Consider the following 8,593-nt stretch of genomic DNA (forward strand, 5'->3'; position numbering starts at 1 on the left):
AATGAATCATGGAACTTTACATCAAAAACTAGGGATGTACTGTATGGTGACTAATATAATATAATAAAAATTATTATAAAAAAATAAAATAAAGATCCTGTATGCAACAGCTGCCCTGCAAAGAAAGGAATGTCTCTTCTCTCCAAATTCCATCCACCACCCCTCATTACCACCAAATCCACTTCTATAATCAAATCCAGGAACCCAGGACAGAATTGTAAAATCTATTCTAGGAATAAAAAACAAAACAAAACAAAACAAAAAACCTTATATACTCGAAGAATTGCAATACCACATGTATTTACACCAGCAGTAACCTAGAAAACTCTATGGGAGTAGATTTTAAGGATGCTACATCAGAAAAGATAGACTATATTGATGAACCAGGCTAAACTGAAATGCAGGTGTCCTTACCTGAGATTCTGATTTCAATGTGCTAAATTGAGCACCTGGAAACATCTTTAATTGTTTACTTGGTTAGTTGACTTCACTGAAGCTAAACTTCGATAAAGCTGAGATGCCGGAACTTCAGTCACATAATGTGGAGAGATGAATGTAAAAGGTCTTATGCAAAAGGGTCAAGCCACAGGTAAAATATGTCAAAGCATCAAGGTGATGGGAATGTTGGGGTGGATCTATTATGTGTAACCTGCTCACCCTTTTCCTATGTTTCCTGGAAGGGATGAGAGGGCATTAAGGCACTGAGGAAACATTAGTGAGAGAAACATAGGCATCCTTGAAAACTCTGCAATGACTGTCCTCTCTAGACCAAGGATGATTGAAGAGACCTGATGACAAGGTCTCTAGAAATGAAATAGATTGGCAGTCTACTGAAGAATTACTTGATATACACAACTGGGAAAACTATAGGTCTAGTGCACAGAAACCTGACTTAAGTTCTCACAAAAGGAAGTCACAGCCTCTCATTTAGTTCCCAGATCTAAGTTATGCCACATACCCAGGGCCCAGTGATTGAAGGACAAACTGGGTCCCCTTAAGGAAGGACACTGCAACATTGTCACAGCTATATACTATAAATATTTCTCCAAGTCTTTTCCAAAAGAACCTGTGACTATTAACACGATGAGTGCACACTAAGGAAAGGGATATAGCCACTTTTGAAAGATAATTAGATACTGCTCTGAATTTATGCACATCCTTGGTGACCTGCTGTACTCTGCCATCTGTTAGTAATGATAATCACAAGGACTGTAGAATAAGTTGACAACTTCACAAGCATTAGGCAGCTTAGATTAAGCTGAATAGATTGAGGGCTTTGGGAGATCAGATGATAAATTTAAATCCAAGTCCATCACACAGAGGGCTCAATGGCTTCTGTAGACACATGCTAAGGCGATTTCTAGGTCCTATATGCATATTTTGACTAGACATACTTGGTAACTGGCAGATTCTCTGCACTGGCTCCCTAACTCATAATGAGAGGACTAATATGGTAGGTAGGGCCAAATAGAAGCCCCTGGAACTTCCCTTCTCTAACAAAATAGTAAGCCAAGAGTAACAACACATCCCTGTGGCAACTGTAGGAATTAGTGCCACCATCAAAGATTTGATAGATGCAGGACTGGTGATGTCCATCACACCTCTGTTTAACTCCTATGTTTGACAGTTACAAGACTAGATGGTGACTTCACTTGCAGCTTCTGATCCAGATATGGTGTCTTTGCTAGAAGAAATCAACATAGTCCTGCCATCTAGTATGCAGCTATTATCTGACAAATCATTTCCCCTCATATCAATTAGCAAGGATAATGAGAAACAGCAAAGTTTCACCTGTCAGCAGTATACCTTTACAGTCTTACTTCAGGACATGTCAACTCTCAAACTGTTGTCACAGTATAGCCCACAGGGATCTTGATCCTCCGGACATCCCATAGAACATCACTCTGATCTGCTACATTGATAACACCAGGCTATTGGCCTGGTGAACAGGAAGCAGCAACTATTCTTAGTAAGACACATGAATGCCAGAGACACAAAAATTCAGTGAAAGGATTGTTGCAATATCTCTCTATAGCAATGGTTCTCAACCAGAGGAAATTCTGTCCTCGAGGGGACATTTAGCAGGTAACACCTAGAGAGATTTTGGGTTGTCCCAATTGGGAGTAAAAGACTTAGTGGCTATCGGCATCTAGTGGATAGAAGCCAAAGATGCTGCTAAATACCGTGCAATGCACAGGTCAGCTCCCCACAGCCAAGAATTATCAAGCCTGAACGTCAAGATTATGTCCAGAATCCTGGCCTTAAAGTGAAACAGAAATTTCTGTACCTTGCACATCTTAATACTAAGGAAGAGGCACAATCTTGGTGGGCCCTTTCGGATGTTGGAGGCAACATATACCATATTTGGGTATATTTCTGTGACCCATTCACTCAAAAACCTGTGTTCCCCAGAAACGAAAAGCTCTGCAGCAGGTCCAGCTGTTGTACAAGCTACATTGCTACTCAGGCCTAATAATTTAGAAGATCCNGGCCTAATAATTCAGAAGATCCAAAGTGTCTGTGGCAAGGAAGGATACTGCACAGACCCTCTGGCAAACACCAACAAGAGGTCCAAAGCACAGGGTTTTGACACAGTGCCATGTTCTCCTCTGCTGAAAGAGCACTGGATTCTGGTAGAGACTGGGTCATGATGACATCAGGATTGATGTGCTCTTGGCTGCCATTCTTGAACTGCCATAAGACTGGGCACACACAGCAACAAACCATCATCGATTAAAAATGGTATAGAAAAGATTACACTTGAGCAGGTCAGGAGGATGCAAGGAAGTTGCATGGGCAGGAGACTCAGACTCTGGGGCGTCATGAAGAGTTCCTTATGACCAGCTGTCAGGGGAAAAAAACTTGGACTTAGTTTAAAGAGGAGTCTGCACAATATGTTAGCATCAGGTGGAAGTGGACCACTGCACTGTCACCATCACATTCAGCTGTCACCCTGAAGAAAAATAGTGAAAGTCAACTCTCCCAGTAGGGAGAACTTTGGGCAGCACATCTGGATGTCCATCTTGCCTGAAGAAGACATGGCCCAAAGTACAAACTTCTTCTGGCTCTTGGGTAGTAGCTAACTATTATGCCTGTTACTCAGAGACTTGGCAGGAACAATACTGGAATATTGGTAACAAGGAAATCTGTGGAAGAGGTATATGGATAGAGCTCTCAAAACTGGCCAGTAGTATGAGGATTTTTGCTTCTCATGTGAACGCTCATCAACGGGCATTCACTGAAGAGAAGGCTCTCAATATAATCAGGTGGATGACCCATGTTATTGATGTTAGTCAGCTCCTTTATTAAGCCACCTCAGTGCTGGTTCAGTGGGCCTGTGTACTAGTAGCCATGGCAGTAAGGATAAGGGTATGCCTGGGGTCAACAACATGGACTTCCTTTCCAAGGCAGAAAGCCCAGCCTGCCAACAGCAGAGGCCAGTGTTGAGCCCCTGTTATGATTCTTTGGGGGCAATGGGGACATGTTGATTATATTGGACCTCTAACCATATGGGGGGGGGGCCGCTGGCGGCAGAGATTTGTCCTCACTAAAATAGACACTTTTTTCTCTTTCCCTATCCAAAATGGTTCTGCCAGCAGCACTATCTGCGGAATGTCCTGATTCCATGATTTCTTGTCATGATATCCTGAACAAGTTGCTTCTCACCAAGGGTCTCATTTAAAAGCAAGAGAAATGGGCTCACGTTATTGGATTTCACCAGTCTTATCACATACCCCATCATCTGAGAACAACTGACCTAGTAGATTGGTGGAATGGCTTTCCCAAGTCATAATCACAGCACTACCTGTGGGATAACACCCCTGTGAGACAGAGTGCTGTTCTACAGAATGGAATATATGCTTTGAGCCAGTGACCAACAGATGGTGCTATTTCTCTTACAGAGAAAATACCCAGGTTCCAGAAACCTAATGACCCACTGACAAAATTTACTTTTCCTTCTCCACAACATTAGACTCTTATAGTTTAGAGGTCTTAGTTCCTGTCTTAGTCTGGGTTCTTGTCCTAAAAGTTTGCCTGGGCAATGATCCCAGGAAGCACAAATGAGGAAGAGAGGAAAGTGAGCCAGAGAAGGAAGAAGAGCCAATAAATGTGTGACGATGAGTAGATGAGCGCTGTAGGCAACTGAAACTCAATCTCACCAAGAACCCTCTGAAAAACAGTGTGGAACCAGCTTCAGAATTGTCCTTTTGGAGGACAAGAAAGCAAGGTATACACTCATCAACACCAACTCAGAGGACATTAACTCTTTCACATTTCTGGGCCATACTTCCCTTTGGTAGGGTGCCAGAGAAAGCCCACCAGAAGAGACAAGAGAAGGGGGAAAGTTGTAATTGTGCCGGAAACTCTCCATTGCAGCTGCAGATGAAATCAGATGGATGGATCAGATATGGAGAAAGGCATCTACCTCGTCTGCTACAGTCCCAAGAGAGGTACATTTTCGTGAGTACCCAATAATAACCCAAGTAAATGAGAAATAGAAACTGCCACCTGACTATTTTGGGGCCCTCATGCCACTGAACCAATAGCCAGAGGAGAGGTTATAATACTGGATGGAGTGGTAAATCCAATTAACAATGAGGGCAGAGAGGACCCTATCTGGTAACCAGGGGGAAATCACTGGGGTGCATCTCTTTTTCCATCTCCAACAGAAAAGTTTAAAGGAAGAACCAAAAAAAGGCAAAAACCAATAAAGGCAAGACCAGTAGGACTCAGATCCTTCAGGAATGAAGGTTTCGGTCACTACCCAGGTAAAAAACCACAACCAGTCAAAGCACGGTCTAAGGACAATAGAAGTATGGAATGAGTAATGAAAGAAGAAAGTGATACATATCAATTCTGCCCTTATGACCAGTTATAGAAATAACTAACAGCTATGTATACTTTTCTCATGTACATATTAGCATTAACCATTTTTTTCTTTTTTCTCCTTCTTCCTGTACTATTTTGCACAAAGAAGGTCAATGGTATTTAATTTTGCCAATTAGTTCATGTGTCACCAGACCATAAGAAACGGGGTTTATTGGGAAAGACTGCATTCCCTAGAGATCTTGGACTTTAATGGCAATGATAACTTATCTCACCCATGTTGAGGAGATGACCAGGGCATCTTTATGTGTGTGAAGCATAGTTGCATCCTGTTAGAAAGAAGCATGATACTGTGATAAAGGAGGTAAATCTTCTGTATAGCAAACAATGCAGACCTTGACACTTATTTGCCTATTTGCTCTTGGTCCATTCCCTGATCTTCCCCTACTCTGCTCTGACTCCAGGGGAACTGCATTTTCTGGCATCCCTTGGCATGTGGCTTCCAGGTAGATTTGGCCAGTGAGAGGCCCTTACGGAATACTGGAGTGTGGAAGGAGGAAACAATCAGGGTATTATGCTCTCTCACTCCTTCTCAGGCAGCATGTCCATTAATGGCCATGTTTCCTCCATGTCTCCAGCTCTCTCCAGACAATCTAGAAGGTGGAAAAGGCCAGCTGTCCCCTAGACCTTCTGGAGGGAGTGTGGCCCTGCCAACATCTTCATTTCAGCCCAAACTAAATTGAGACTTCTGACTTCCAAAACTATGAGAGTAAATATATGTTGGTTTAAGCCACTAAGATCACAATTTATCACAGTAGCCATAGGAAACTAATAAAGGAACCAATATTTCTTTGTGTACTTTTATATATCTGGACTTTATATGTGTTATCTAATTTAGTCCTCAAAACAACCCTAGGAGATAGGTATTTTAAACATGAGGAAACCAAGATTTAGGGAAACTAAGGAACTTGCTGCAGGTGTGACACTTAGTAAGAGACAAATCCAGCGAGGGCCACCTGACTATAAATTCCATGCTCTTTCTATAATGTCGCACAGATCTCATCTCTCTGGGCTTTGGTTTCTCCACTTTCCTTCCACTGCACTGACCCCAGAAGTCACAGGAGTACCTGGAAAATGAGTTAGTATGTTACTGCCACCTCCAGAGGGAGGAAGGGCCAAGTTGGTCATGTGACTGCCATTTTCTTGGGCAAAAAACTGCTCAGAGGATCAGTAATTCTAGAGCAGTCCACTAAGGTGTATTTTGTCCCATTCCCTGGAGATATTAAACTGAATCCTCTAAATTTAATCTCAGGAGAAGAGGTACTACCACCTCCATCCAAGAAGAGTAGCTTGGCATCAGAAAGGAGTTGAGTTTTGCACACTGGTATCTAGCTTCAGCAACTTCATGAACGGGGGTGCCACTGTGGTGTGTCCTGGGGATCAACTCAGTCTCCAAGGGGGTATCTTTCTGCATTGCAAAGCCTGGGTAGCTGACAACTGCTTTTTCCAGGCTCCTTTGCAACTAGGTTTCTGAATGTGAATTTTCTGATAATGGGATAGATTCGTGAAATATGACGCATAGAGGTGAGATAAAGTTTAAAGCCACTTTGTTAGCCTCTATACTATCACGAAATCTTGTGAAAATGTGAATTCTTTCTGCAGCTGGATTCCAGTGGCCATTTTCCAGCTTTCTGAGTACCAAGAGGCAGTGATATTGTCTACAGTGGCAGTAGTGGCAGCTTCTGGATTACAGTTTCCAGACTCCTGGATCAAAGCTATGGAGGTATGTCTTAAATAATTCAAATCATGACCTTGGAATGTTGCTGATGGTCCAGTTCTGTATTTTTCTGGGAATAATTTCTTGTGGTCCAGCCTAGATCTTGCTCTCCTAGACCTTATATGTATCAGTTTCTTATAATAAGTTTCTTCTTGTAAAAAATACCTGGAATGGTTTCTACTTTCTGCATTGAAATTTGAAAGATACAACTTTCAACTGAAAAATCAAATATGACAAATTCAACCTAGAACATATTTAATTTGAGTTGCCACTAAAGTGTAGAAATCCAGTTGTTCGACAAGTATTTAAGAGCGTCTACTGTGTCAGAAACTGTGCTAGTCAGTGAAGAAAGACCAGTGAAAAAGAGACATAGCAACCCTTTTAAGTGGCTTAATTCAGGTTGGAGAGGCAGACACGTAATCAGGAATAGAGTGTTACATATACTCTGGTAGGTATCAGAAGGGTACATAAGAGAGTCACTTAACTCAAAGTTAGGGCTCAGGAACATATCCTGGAGGAAGTGATATCTGAGACTTTGAATTAATCAGAGTTCACAGAATCTAACACTGATTCAGTTAAGCAGAAAATAAATTTGTTTAAATGATATTGGAATTTGAATATGGACTACACATTAGATAATGGTATTTTATCAATGTTACATTTTCTGATTTAGATAATTGCATGGTGGTTATGTAAGAGAACGCCCATGTTCTTAGGAAATACACACTGAAGTATTTAGGGATACGGAGCAATGTTTATAACTCACTCTCAGATGAATCAGAAAAAAATATATGGGGCGCCTGGGTAGCTCAGTCGGTTGAGTGTCTGCCTTCGGCTCGGGTCATGATCCCAGGGTCCTCGGATCGAGACCCGCACCAGGGAGCCTGCTTCTCCCTCTGCCTGCTGCTCCCCCTGCTTGTGCTCTCTCAAATAAATAAATAAAATCTTTAAAATTTAAGAAAAAAAAGAAAAAATATGTGCGCATATATGTATGTGTTGCAAAAATAGTTAAGGAACTATTAAGGAACTGGAAGGCCTAGTCAATTAAGTGTCTGACTTTTGATCTCAGCTCAGGTCTTGATCTCAGGATTGTGAGTTTAAGCCCTGTGTTCAAGCCCTAAAAAAAAAAAAAAAAAAGTTAAGGAACTCCCATATTCCCTTCATTTAAATTTACCAATTGTTTACACTTTGCTTCATTTGCTTTACTATCCTTCCCCATGCTTGCTCTCTTTCTCCTTCCCCTCTCATCCTAAGTGCATATGGTTCCTTAACCATTCTTGGCAATTCGGTTGATAAGCATGAAATTTTATAAAAATCAAACTTTGCAAACCAAAAAACATGATATTGAAGCTCTTTCCAGAGTTGCCCTCTCCAGCGGGAGAACATGTTTCAGGTTCATTGCTACCCAGCCAGAAACATATCCAAAATTCACACCCTGGAATTTGTCCTTGAAGGCACCACTGCTGCCCAAGGAACTGGATCATTCTGTAATGTTGCTGTTGTCTAGCAGTTCCCCACAGTCCTCCTGTGGCTTACTCCTGATATAGAGTATTGGGAGATTGCCTGGTTAGATCACGTACCCACACCCTAACTGTAAGAAAGGTAAGAAAGTGAGTATTTGCCAGTTTCAGCTTCTAGAGTGAGAGGCAGACTTTGAGATGGGGAATTCTCCAATCATCAAGAGGAAAACAGATGCTAGATGAAAAAAGGTGACAATATTCACTAGAGTTCACTTCTTTGCTGCCCCTGTCCAATAGTAACACGAAGTCTTCTTCCCATATTTAAGCCTGCAGAAGAAAAAATTAAAATGTGCTCCCTCCCTCCCTAAAAGGATAATAACCTCAAATCCCATTGGTAGCTGAACCCAGCTTGAATCTCTGTGTGGTATTCAGTCCTCTTCTGGTCCCATCATGATCCTGTCGCAGAATTCTGTAGCCCATGAGTGAAACTGCAAAGCTAACCACCACCAGCATGCCCTGGAAGAAAGAG

This window comes from Ailuropoda melanoleuca, chromosome 9 (assembly GCF_002007445.2).
Source record: "Ailuropoda melanoleuca isolate Jingjing chromosome 9, ASM200744v2, whole genome shotgun sequence".
NCBI classification, from domain to species: Eukaryota; Metazoa; Chordata; class Mammalia; order Carnivora; family Ursidae; genus Ailuropoda; species Ailuropoda melanoleuca.